Below are 13606 nucleotides of genomic sequence, written 5' to 3'. Positions count from 1 at the left end.
CCCTATGCTCACAGCTGTTTTATCTGGAGCACTGAGGAGAAAAAAGGAACCAATTCCTTATCATCAAATTTACATGACTTCAGAATATGCCTCTGGGTGATGCCTCTAACAAGACGAGGACAAGAAGTATAGTATCATTCTTCACAGGACATCCCTCATTAAGTTAGTTGAAATAAATCAAGTACCCAGATGAGCTTAGCACAAGACAGTGCCCCTTTAAAACTGGAAAATAGGTGCCTAGCCATAAATCTGGTCTTCATTGCATTAGCTTGCAGTCTCTGAACAGGTCTAAGTCTGGAAGTTTCTTTCTATGTAGTAGGTACTATAAACTCACAAGCTACAATTACCACAGAAAAGAAGTTATGATGACAGAGGGCACAGTCACATATTATTGAAAGCAAAATAGGGATTAGAGGGGAGGAAATGAGGGCTGCACAATCACGTCACCTAGGAGCTGAGCTTTTTTGTAAATCCTGTCTGTAGTGCTACATATTTACATTGTATTCTCCCACCAAGTACATTTTCTCTTTACAAAAAAAGAAAAGTCAAAGGTGGGGAATAAAAAAAGGATTGCTTTAAAAATACCTGTAATATTAGCTACCAAAAAGGAGAACTCTAAGTGAGTTCTCACAACTAGGCATGACCCCCAGGTCAGGTGATGCATCAAGGGAGATTTAACAGCAGATATGTGAGTAAAACTTGGAAAGGAAGTTGGAGGAAAACTCTGCTAAGGATTAAAGATAGCATGCTAGGAGATACAAACCCAGGATCACTAAAAAAGGAGATGAAATAAGCCCACCAACTATGAGGAAATTCAGTCCTGTGTGATTACCCTGATTAGAGTAGGGATGATGTGCGCACCATAAAGGATGAATGTCTTCACCTGAGTCCCAGATCTGCCTAGCCTGGTATCAGATTCTCTGTTTTCAGTCCCTGCACAAATAATCATAACCTCTCTGTTTCTGCTCTATGGAGACATTAAGTCACCAACACAAGAACTTATTTTTATATCCAGAAAAACAACAAGAATGTTGTTGGAAGATTTGAACATTTTTAGATAATGTAAGCATGCTTTAGCCCAACAAACTGCTTTGTATAGCCTTGCTGGAGTCTTTTAAACAATACTGAGAGTATTTTCATGGAGGCAAGACCTTGAAAAAGGGACACATTCATAGAATTAACAGGTTGTGACAGTAAGGACATGAAATGACATATGCATATACAACAATATCTTATTAACTGTTATTTATAGTCAACCATTTTACCATTATTGCTTATTTATTATAAATACTTTTGAATTAACATATACTTGCTTCCTTTTTCTAATCTTTATGAAAACTGTACTGCCCATCTCAAATTGAATTTTCTATCACAGTGATTTTAGATATTTCCTGTAACTAAAGAAAAAGAGCACGTGGAATGCAATCCTAACAACCCTGCTTATTTCAGAGGAAGGACAGCATTTTACCTTTGTCAGAATGACAATTCCCAAACCACTAGTTCAGCCTTAAAGAGCAGGGAGTGGATGACAACTCCAACTCCATCTGCTGTCAAGCTGCCCAGGTTGGTTGACAGCTGAAGGATGAACAAAGGATACAGTATGCAAGCAAGGACCTCATGCAAACCTTACAGAATCTATGTAGGTCAGTCTTGGTAAGCAACCTGACAATTGCACAGGTATACAATTTCCTTCCTCTCTGCTCTGGACATAAAGAAAGGAAATTATGTGCTGCAAAAGATGCTAAAAACACATAAGCAATTCCATTGTTCAGTTTCCTGCTACATGTACAATTCTGGCCATTCTGAGCTTAAAATTCTTTCTAAAAGAGCTGTGATTACATATTTTTTGTTTATACTGAGATTGATTTTTATATAAAGACGTTATTAAATCTCTAAACTGGAAGAAGAGGTAGTAAGAAAAAGTAGTTCTCATTTGTTTATTATTACAGAAACAAAAGTTTGCTGACTCTCTTCTTTATAGTAAGAATCAGGCAGACTATTACCATTCTCAACTCCATTGGAAATTTTACCACTATGACAGTGAAAGAATGCTGCAATGTCTAAGGAAGCATCTTTGTGATTCCATATACCAAGAATTATTTCATTCTGAAATGTGAATCCCCTAAAGGATTCTATGAAGTTTGCAGGTCACTGGTGATGGAAAGGATAAACAGAAGTGACATTAGACACACACACATTTTTACCAAGGTAGTCTCTAATATATTATCAGAAGATTCAGATTGTAAATTAGTAACTTGCTGTTATTAAAATCCTAGTCCACGAAAGCAAAGTAAATTTTATAAGCTTAATAACATCTTTCTACTGCTATTTATAACTTCATACTAATAGTGGCCTCTCATATGATACATAAACATGAACTGACGTTAATGGCCTTTTGAAATGTCCTTTCTGATACTCCTAACAGTCTTGTAGACTATTGTTCCTTAATAGCTTAGATTACCATAGAAGCCAAAGGCCCCAATTAAGATCAAGAGCCCTTTTGTGCTAGGCACAGAGCAAACATATTTTGTTCCGGAGAATGTATAAGCTAAAAAATGAGAGATGCTTGATGAGGGTTGAAACACGAAAGGTATAACTCAACATTTACAAATCATTATTGGTATGTTAAAAGATTGCAAAATATTCATATCTGCTCCTTTAGCTGCCATAATTCATTAAAGCAGAAACATTTGAAAACTAAACTTGTTCTTGTCCTATGTAATATTGGTTCATTTGGTTTTCTTCCATTTGATCAAAAAAGATAAACAGTTTATCTCATTTTTGCTTTGGCAGAACACTATTCTGTCTAAAGCACAACAGCAGAAAAATGAGTTTCTTTAAGACATTTTCATCAAAAATAAAGAGTCCTCTGGGAAAATATTTATATACATAAAAGTGCAATGAGCCCAAAGTGACTACTTTATGACAATGATGAAAGGTAAGAAATCTTTTGCTGAAAAAACATTTTGCTGAATCAGGATCTTAATTGTATTATGCCAATCTATTACCAAATTAATCCACAAATGCCAGCTAGTTCCATGTACCTTTTTCTTTCTATTAGTGCAAACTTACATTGACCCCAGGTTGCCCAAATCACTATACCAGACGATTGTTTGTGGGCTGAGGCAAGAATCTAATCAATGAACAGATCCAGATCTGAATACTTTGGGGGGTTTTATTTGCAGGGTTATTTTTGACTTTGGTCAGCTCACCTTTTTATGCAAAATAAATTATGAATTATGTTCTTCAACAGATTTATGAATCTGTAGTATAAACAATATACTGATAGTACATAAACACTTCCTCGGTAATCACTCTGGGTGGCTGCAATATTAAGCATTTACTTCCATAATAGATTTCCAGATTCTGTATTATTTAAACATCACTTTCACTTTTTTAGGCACTCAAAAGGTGAACTGCAGTTTTTAATAATGTTTAATGAATAAGAAATTTCTCTAAGGAGGGTAGTGTCATTTCTAAACTATTTTTATTCACTGAAATGAGCCAGAAATTTCCATTTTTCCTTGGTTACCAAACCTGTAATTATTTTATTTTAAAATAATATTTTCAAAGTTTCATAATCTTAAAATAATTAATATGCCATATACATATTATGTATGTGGGCTGTAATGATGTAATAATAACCACACAAAGTTAATCCTTTATAATTAATAATAATTAATCACATACTATTAATTAATAAAATAATAAAATTTGGTGATCTTACTACAATATTAATTTCCTGTGAGTGAATAAAACGAGGCTCCTTTATATGGAATGGTGGTGGTCTGACTGGTGGTACTGAGCAGCTGCCCCTGCAGGGCTCTGGAAGATGCTCTGGCACTTGGACTGTCATATCTATTACGATCAGTCCGAGCTCCAGCCTTGCACAGGCCAAGGCCACTCACTCCCAAAGCCACAGCAGAGTGGCTCAGATGGCAAATCACCAGCACTCGCGGCAGGGACGGTGGAGGGGGAATTATTATCCACCAGCTGAAGAATAACCACTATTGGGCCATTAATATCTGAATCCACAAGGTCACCATGTGGTGCTGAGTGATGAGCTGGCAGTAGTGCTTGGGTCACAGAACATTCATTTTTACATATCCATCTTGTTCCAGAAATGGGTCCGTTTCACACCAGGAAATCTTATTACATCTCTCATCTGAATCCATGGCACAAGCAGCTTTGTGTCAGCGAATTCACTGCCATCACAGTGGAGGTGTGTGAAGTAATACACCATCAGGGTACACCCTGTCTGGGCTCTCAAACACCAAAGCCTTCAAGCCAAACCATCTAAATGTACCAAGAAAAGCAAGAAGATGCATTTCCAGTTGTAATCACAGAAAGTAATACTCCCATTATTTCCCACACCCTCAGTAATCACTGCAAGTACATACAATAGAGAAGCTCCTTGTCCAGGTGCTTCCACAGCAATCTTCCCAGGACACATGTGGGCATGCCAACACTCCAGCATCAAACACAGGAGCACAACCTCAGCAGTCACAGCTCCGATGATGAAGGTGACACCCAACACCACAATATGCTTTTCCAGAGCATACATTAATGTCTAGTAATGCAGCTCTGAGCAGTATCTCGGTGTGCTGCTCTTTCTCCTCAGAACTGGGGATATGACTATACCAGTACATTAAAGGTACTCTTGACTCTTCCCTGCCTTAAAGGCCAACTGGCACTGAATGACCCTCTGTTACTTAGGTCTCACACTCTACAAAAATGTAGAAAATGGACAAAGGTAAAAAAGCAAAGCAGCAGTTTGGAAAGAGAAAATAAGGAGAGCAGTCCTCAATGCTGGAAGTGATGGCTGCTTTCCAGAGGTATCATGGCAAGTTGGAGAAAGGGTCTGGCAGGACCTCATGGAGTTCAACAAAGACAAATGGCAAGTTTCTCACCTGCAGAGGAGTATTTCACACAGTTGAAAACATGGGTACATGTCAAGGAGCTGAGAATAACCAAGCCAAGTCAGGCCTCTCTGAGCCAAGACAGGCCTCAATATAATGCTGCTAATCATCACAGCAAAGTACAGGGACATGGTAAGTCAAGATTGGCTTTGATGTAACTTTCCTAACCCTGTGCAAACATATTTGTCATTGTGGTAAGATAAGGACAAACCAAATGGCTGGTCACAAATGCGAGACCTCAGTATAGGAAATGCTGAACTAAAATAAATCAATTTAACAAATTTCTGATTGCAGGCCATTAATAAAATACGGGGAAATATTGCAGTAACAGTGCAGGTAAGGCAGCTGTGGCATGAGGGCAGAGGAATGGTTTCATGGAATTGTCACTCCTGAGAAACAGCTGTAGGATAAGGACATGGTGACCAGAGGACACAGTGACCAAGTGTCTTTAGATTTAACAGAAGCAATGAATAATCTCTCTGAAAATGCACAGAAGTACATACTGAGAAGTACAGAAGGTCCTAGGTCACAGAACCTTGAAGGTATAAAAAGACAACTTAAAGACTACCAAGATAGGATCAGCAGAAGAGGATCTGTGTTGAAGATCCCACCATCTAAGAATCAATGCTTACATTGATAAACAGCCACCTAGACCCTCTCATACCAGGTGCTGGGACATGTTGACCTTGAGGGCCAAGAGAGGAGCACTGAGGACCTTAATGGATTGGGGTGACTCAGGGATTTGCTGCTATAACCATAACACTGTGCTGCCTGTGGTTCAAACTAATGCTGCTAAGGTTTGTTACAGCTATCCACTCCCATTTTCATTGTTATTCAATAGTTATCTCACAGTTACTTCATTTGTTCTCCCTTAAGTACTGCACAGTTAAATATTGCTAAGACATAACTGCATCTGCTACTGCCATGCTTGAGTTCTCGTATTTACACATTACAGCCTGCATACACAGTTAAAAATAATCGCACATAAAGCACACAGTCACAGCCTCTTTCCTTGCTGGATATCGCTGCTGCATCCCCCTGTTCTTTCCCAGTACCAAAGAAGAATCCAGTGAGTGAGAGAGTATGGGCACCTGGTGCATGTAATGATGTTTTCAGCTATGCTGTGTGGATCACCGAGATAGGTGCTAGAAGACTTGGCATTCAAGGTAGAGTCATTTATGAGGCAGATCATCAGTACCACACATATACAGGCCCTGGAAAGCACCTTAAGGACTAGATACACTTGAAGAAATACCAGGTGGGTGCTCTCATAGAAAAACTAAAGATGTTCATGTGACTAATATATTTGGAGAGCTGGAGAACTTGGCCTTAAAAGCACTGACAAGGCTATATGGCTAAGGAACAGGGTAGTTGTGCATTCAATTTACCAGAAATAAATTCCATTCAAGTAAGTTTCCACCAAAGGAAATAGTCATGAGAACAATCTTGCTGAAAAGAAGTTGTATTTTCATATTGTTACTATTTCATGAAGGCCAGTCTTCCTTTATTTTCATGGATTTCCTTGTCCTGCATTCCTACCTTAGTGTCAGTTAATTCCAATTTATTATACTGCCTGAGTTATCTCAGAGATCTGCATTTCCCCCTACTCTATGCAGTGTGCCAACACTGATGAAAAGGCAGCACTTGTGTGGAGGAAGTAGCAAAGGAATCTTCCGACATCTGAGACTGCTAATGAGACTAACAAATAGCAAAGTTTATGTAGGCAGTTTAGCGAAGCAGACTTTTCTAAAAACATTTGGTTTGGATCCAACCTTTCCTAAGAGCAACTAGAAGCAATTGTCACTCAGTGGCTCTTCTTGTAATCCAGTTACTGAAAGGCACTGAGGTTAGGTGAGTTATTTCCAAAGTGCAGGGTTCCGAGTCATGCAGGATGCTGCCACACTAGTCTAACTGGCTGTGATGGTTTGACCCTGGCTGGATGCCAGGTGCACAAAGCTGCTGTATCACTTCTCTCCTCAGCTGGACAGAGGAGAAAAAACATAACAAAAGGCTTATGAGTTGAGATAAGGACAGGGAGAGATCACTTACCAATTACTGTCATGGGCAAAACAACCTTCCACTTGGGGAAATTAATTGAATTTATTACCAATCAAAATCAGAACAGAATAATGAGAATTAAAACGAAATCCTAAAAAAAAAAAAAAAAACCCACAAAACCTTCCCCCTGCCCACACTCTCACAGGCTTAACTTTATTCCAGATTCTCTATCTCCTCCCCCACAACTGCTTAGGGAGACAGGGAATGGGGATTATGGTCAGTTCATCAGATGTTGTTTCTGCCACTGCTTTCTCCTCAGGGAGAGGAGTCCTTCACCTGCTCCAGCATGGGGTCCCTCCCAGGGGAGACAGTCCTCCACAAACTTCTCCAGCATGATTTCTTCCCGTGGGCTGCATCTGTTCACAAACTTCTCCAGTGTGGGTCCCTTTTCATGGAGTGCAGTCCATCAAGAAGGCATGGGTCTCCTCCATGGGCTGCAGGTGGATCTCTGCACACCCACGGACCTCCATGGGCTGCAGGGGGACAGCCTGCACGGTCTTCACCACAGGCTGCAGAGGAAACTCAGCTCCAGTACCTGGAGCATCTCCTGCCCTCCTTCTGCACTGACCTTGGTGCTGCAGAGCTGTTGCTCTCATATGTTCTCACTCCTCTCTTCTCTGGCTATAATTACTTCTCTGCAATAACTTTTTTTCCTTCTCAAATATGTTATCACAGAGGCATTTCTGATGGGCTCAGCCTTGGCCAGCAGCGGGTCCATCTTGGAGCCAAATGGCACTGGCTCTGTCGGACACGGGGAAGCTTCCGGCAGCTTCTCATAGAAGACACCTGTGTAGCCCTGACCCGCTACCAAAACTTGGCCACACAAACCCACAAAGCCCTTTTGGACAATCTCTGAAAAGATCTAGGGCAAGCAGAAAGAAAGCATTCTAAAGTCTAAGCTGACTACCACATGAAAAATGGGAAAAATTTTGTGGGATTCTAGATAGTGGATCTGTCATTCCTTAAAGCCATTTCACTGGATTGTACTTGAGCCTTAATGGCCATTGTGTTACTTTGTTTTGCATCTTAAATCCAATTTTTTTCTGGCAATTCATGGTACTTCTACTTGTACTGGGTTGAAAGAAAATCTATATTCTGCACTGGTAAAAAATCTATTCATTTCTGAGAAAGTCTTACTAAACTGATAGACAGTAACAGTTCTCAATTTCTCACACCTCTCATTGTCTTACTGTTTCATAGAGCCTTACGATTTCATAAATATGGAATAGCTGTTGTTTCTAGACCTGATTAAAGAATGTTACATGAGTGTCAGAAAGATGGAGAGATAAGACAACCAGGAATTTCTCTTTAGAAAAATTGTCCCATATTATCAAAAGCTGAGTAATTTCAAAGAAATTCTGCTTCATAAACAAATAGAATTATTTACATTTTCATTCTGGGTTAAATTTTAAAATATAAGTTTATCTCACTTCAAAATGGTAAAATTTTGCAAAGTTGCTATATTTGCCATAACACAGAAAATTAAAATTCTACCCAGGACCATATAAAATAAACATAAGACAACTTTGTTGAATTCTTGATTTTTTTTTTTTTTTTTAAAGCAATAATCTTCGTGGGCTACTGGTTACAGAAAGTGGGAATAGAGGATAGGACTTAATAAGAAGCAGATTCTTCTCATCTTTTTCATTTGAATAACTCCAGTAGCCAGTAAGTCTTCATTTAGAGATAGTTTTCAAAGACAGAACTACATAAAAAGATGAGTGGGAATCCAGGCAATATCCTGGATTCAAGAAGTACAAATTAAGTTCCATTTGTATCACATTTATTGTGGTGACTATGTGCATGTTATTTGTGTTGTTCAGTATCTAATGTATAACAAACACCATGAGCACTGTGACAAGGAAAATGAGGGTAAGAAATTGAGGAAAAAGCCATACGGAAGCTGATGGCTGTGTGGCACATACCTATCACTAATGTCTTTGAAAAGCTCCTTTTACAGAATAAATTCATGCTTCAAGCACAATAATAATGTGTTATCTTAACAAATGTTACTAAATCTCATTATATACAAGAAATATACTAACTATCTGGATATTATGGATCCACACAAGTTTGAACAACTGACATAATATAAAAACTAACTTTATGACATTTAAATTAGAGAATGACGAAATATAAATTGCCAAAGTGACAAAATTAGTCTCTATTCATCTAAAATGAGATAATATTAGTCTCTACAGAGCTGCTTTTCTGCCCAAATTCACTTTTGTGAACTGACATGGACAGAACTGTGCAGCTCTTCTAATGTGAAACCTGACAAAGTTAGCCCTATTTCCTTCTTCTGTTTACCTAATCCCTTGTTCACAGACTCCCTGAGCTCTGAAAAGGTGTAGATTGATTGTGATGTCATGTGTCTAAGGGCAAAATACATTCTCAGGTCCCAAACACTGGGTGCATTTGGGTTCTGTTGTAAAGCTACTTCCCACTTCTACAATTAGCATTCCTGGCACCAGAAATATATTACAAAAATACATATAAATTTACAAGAATTTTATTCAAAATAATGACATAGAAGTATGAAAGGGTGCTTCTGTCACTGAATGCAGATGACAACTGAATATAAATGATCATTTAAAAATATGGTCTCTGAGTAAGTAATTCTGTGGTTGCTCTAAGCATGAGGAAACTCATCTCTCCTGTAGCTTGTCAAAACAGGAGTCAATACTGACCATCTCAGTTCATTTAAACAGCATAAATGAATAAACATGTGCAGGGAATGGGCTGAGCTACAGAAAATGCATTATTCATGCAGCTAACAACACTTACTCATGCTTAGTATAAACTGAAACCTGAAGTGCAAATCTAGGACACTGAGAAGATTTTCAATCATGCTGAGTTATATTTAAATTCAATCTATGCCAGAAATTCTGAGTTCATTTCATGTTTTCACATCAGCACTGAAGCATTTCACACTTTCTTTCACTGGCTACACTTTGGGAAACATAAATTATGAATGTAGCAGTTTTTGCAAATGAATGGTAATAAATGCTAGGTGAATTTAATTTGAGATGCAGTGGACATAAAATTAAGTGAAATGTATAGCACTGGTGATTAGTTTAATTCCATCTGACAGCTCCTGAAGAAAAATATTTAAATCACAACAAAACCGAAAAATGAGCAAGTTTTCCAAGTGAGGAAAAAAAAGGTTGTATTTGCAATTCTATTTTCTTCAATGAAACACTCTTATAACACCATTTCTGATATCTTCTGTTAACTCAAAACTGTGAAAACAATAATTTTTAGAACCTGATTTTTTTGCAATCCATGTTGTTTGAATCTCTCAGCAATTCTTATTTTCAAAATATGGAAATCATACTGAACGCCTACATAGAGCCACTGAAAAAGCTAACTGGCATTTGCAAAGTAGAAAAATCTTCTTTTCTGTTTTGCATAATTAGGCATCTGTAACAATACTTTTCCCAAAGATACATAAAAACTTCATCCCCTGTCTTCTCTTGGTCTTAATTACCTAAGGAATATGTGGTGGAGGGGGGAGAGGGAGATGCGAAGAGAACAAACATAGCTATTGTCTTAAAAGGAGAGTTTAATTCAGTGAGACAATCTGGATCCACAAATTAAGAAAATTCATAGTAATTTCAGCTCCCTAAACCTGCTTCCTTCAGGTAAGACTTCCTCAGATAAGATTTTCTTATCTGAGTGCTTAGACCCATTTGAAGACGGAGCACTGAAGGTGAGCTACTATAGCCCTTAGTACAGCTCTTGTTTCTACTGACACAACTACCATGTAATTCGTACTGAATGCAAGCAGTTCAGCCACATCCTCTCCTCTCACAAACCTATGAAACTACACTACCATGAGAGTAAAAAACCTGTAACAGCAATTCTTTTTCTTACTCTAAATGTATCACAGTTTGCAATTAACCTCAGAGGCCTTTGATTTCTGGAATTTGTGACAGGATATTGTACGCATAGCACAGCAGAGCAGACACGCACCTTAAATGCAGCACAAAGTACTTTAGCATAACATTGTACCTGGACTGTTTGCTGTCACATAAACTATCACTACTTCTGTAATAAGAGAGAGAATATGAATCCACTGTGTGGTTTCTCCACGGTTTCTTTTTTCCACTGGACAACTAACTTAAGCTTTATGCAATGGCCACTAGGAAAACGAACTTGACAGTGAAAAATCCACAGAGAGATCCAAAAGGACTATTATCAGACTGGAACTTCTTTTTTCTTTTGAGATTTTTCCAGTCCTTAGAGAGGAAAGCAGCTGCTGCTGAGAAGTTACTTTAATTTACTTCAACACTGGCCTTCAGAGGACTGAACAAGAACTTTGAAAGAGCATGAATAAGACTAGGTCTCCTGAGGCTGGAAAGGATTCAAACCCTACTCCAGAGAACTTTGCACAGTTTGTCTCCCAAGAAGAATGTTAGGCAAAAGTTCTCACTCAGAAAATGTGTTTTAGTTTCAGAACAGTGAAGCAGGCAATAACCAGATTTAAACACCTTACAATGGATTAGTCACTCACAGTTTGAGCGATGCAACAGGCAACTCTGAATTTCTCTTGTGCAGACAATGCCTACACAACTGAGACCCATTTCTGAATCTATTTCAGATCTGAAAGGATGTGGTGAAAATATCATGCCACATTTTGCTTTTTAAACAACAAATTCAGCCTGGCCAAAGTCTGTTTGTAACAGCAAACAGAATACTGATTCAAGGTTTAAAGCTTCACAGCTTCCTCACCTCCAACTGCAGTAATATGATTACAGAACTTCCAGCAGCTAGCACAGCATTCAGACAAGCATATTATTGGCAGCAGCTGCTCAAACAAGTGCTCACCTCACTGTGCTCACCATAGCCCAGCAATTGAAGGAATGAGAAATTATGTCTTTTCTGAATCAGCCTTTTCTGAAAGCACAGTATGCTTCCATAGCAATCCAACTACTTGTTGAACAAATAAAGCTGGCAATTTGACAAACTCTTTAAAGGTTATTTAAATCCCTCAAGGTTATTTCATCCTGGAAAGAAAGACTTTTATAGTCTGGATATAACCAAGTTACCACTTAAGCCACTAACCTTCCAAAGTACTAAGCATTTCACCAAGTTATCATCCAACCTAAAATGGGTGAAGATTACAATGGTAAAATGCTAAAATAAGGCTTTTGTGAGAATTAATCTGACACAATTAATTATGTACATACATATAAATCCACTGTACCTACAGTCCAACAAAACAGAACAGAACAAAGTCTAACAAAGCAGAGGCTTAGCAGCTTCTCTCAAGAAGCTTTCTCTAAGACCATTTCTCTTCCTGTTGCTTGATTGGGCACCTTTTACATCTTCCTGCCTCAAAAAACATTTCTGCTTGGTGGCCAGCTGTTCTAGCATGTAAAGGATTACAATCTAAAGCATCTTATGATTATATAGATTAATTACACAATAAAAATTAAATGTACCTGAATGGATTAGAACTTCCAGTAATAATATCAAAACTCATTTGATAGAGCACCACCTGAAAAAAAAAAAAAAGGAAAAAAAGAAGGTTACAAAAATGCATCAAATTACCTGAAAGAACATGAGTCAAGTTGGTAAGAAAACAGTTGGATTGCCACAGTTTTTAAAACAAATACCTATGTGAAAATATCTGTGCATCATGAATACACATATTATTACATGTTGGTAAATTCTGGATACAGCACATTCATTTGCTATTACATCAGCTAAGTCTAATTTACAAAACTTGACTTCTAGTCTGTGCTTTACAGATCCCTAAACAAGAGGGAAAATATAAAATCACCACTTGTGCTCTTTGTGGTATACTTTTCTACCACAGACACATGGTAAAAAAAAAATACATAAAACCTCAAATTTTCTATGTTTCCATATTTGTATTTTGTAAACACAATGAATGTATAGTTATATAATTTCTTAATCTTGATTTCCAATTCCATCCATAAAGTATACTGACATACTCCAGTATTATTTGAAATCCTGATCTCAGTTTTGATGCAGCTTCCTTACTAAACTAACTTTAAGGCAGAAAAAACTGTTTTCCAGTTATTTCTCACAACAGTGATGGGATTTTAAAATACCATTATTCTTTGAGACCTTCATATAGTGCCAATGCAGCTCCGAGGAAGTCATCATAGCTGTTCAGTAGTATCATCCGAAGATCTGGACCTTATGTTACTTGTGAAAATCCAGAATATTTAAACTTACGCCTCTTCATTGTTCATGGCCTTTCCATGTCCCACCTGCTATGATTCTACTGGACCAGTACAACAAGGTTTCATGCAAAACATTCACATATGTCATTCCTCAATCAGCTCACCACTATACAGATGCAAGGATAATGACTACAACAGAAAACCAGCAATGGTTTCCTTGGCAGTTTTGGTGGCTAGCAAGCTCCACAGCTAGATCTGTCAGATCATTTGGAAACCTCAAGCCAGTCCTGAAGGTATTTTTGATGCAAAAATGAAACTTCAAACTACAATGAGATAAAAAAATCTGAAAGTAAAGCGAAAAAATTTTAAAAAGCCCTCCCTCTTTCCTCTTTTTCCTGGTCTCCTAAATAGGTAACTAAATTAGTTCAGTCAAACTTTTAAACTGAACATTTCATCAGATCTTCTGAGTCT

General features: G+C 37.9%; 1 protein-coding gene across 1 annotated transcript in view; it reads right to left on the bottom strand.

The window, feature by feature from the left end:
- TRMT9B (tRNA methyltransferase 9B (putative)) overlaps positions 1-12473 on the bottom strand; it is a 62234-nt gene extending 49761 nt beyond the window's left edge. Inside the window, exon 1 of the mRNA XM_050338881.1 lies at positions 12425-12473. The gene's annotated coding sequence lies outside the window, so the exon portion shown is untranslated. The remainder of the gene's footprint in view (positions 1-12424) is intronic.
- Between the last annotated feature and the right edge of the window lie 1133 nt (positions 12474-13606).

The sequence above is a fragment of the Myiozetetes cayanensis genome, unplaced genomic scaffold, assembly GCF_022539395.1.
Source record: "Myiozetetes cayanensis isolate MyiCay16 unplaced genomic scaffold, myiCay2020 scf7, whole genome shotgun sequence".
Lineage (NCBI taxonomy): Eukaryota > Metazoa > Chordata > Aves > Passeriformes > Tyrannidae > Myiozetetes > Myiozetetes cayanensis.
Note: the sequence above shows the minus strand (reverse complement) of the source record. Positions and strands in the feature narration are given on the sequence as shown.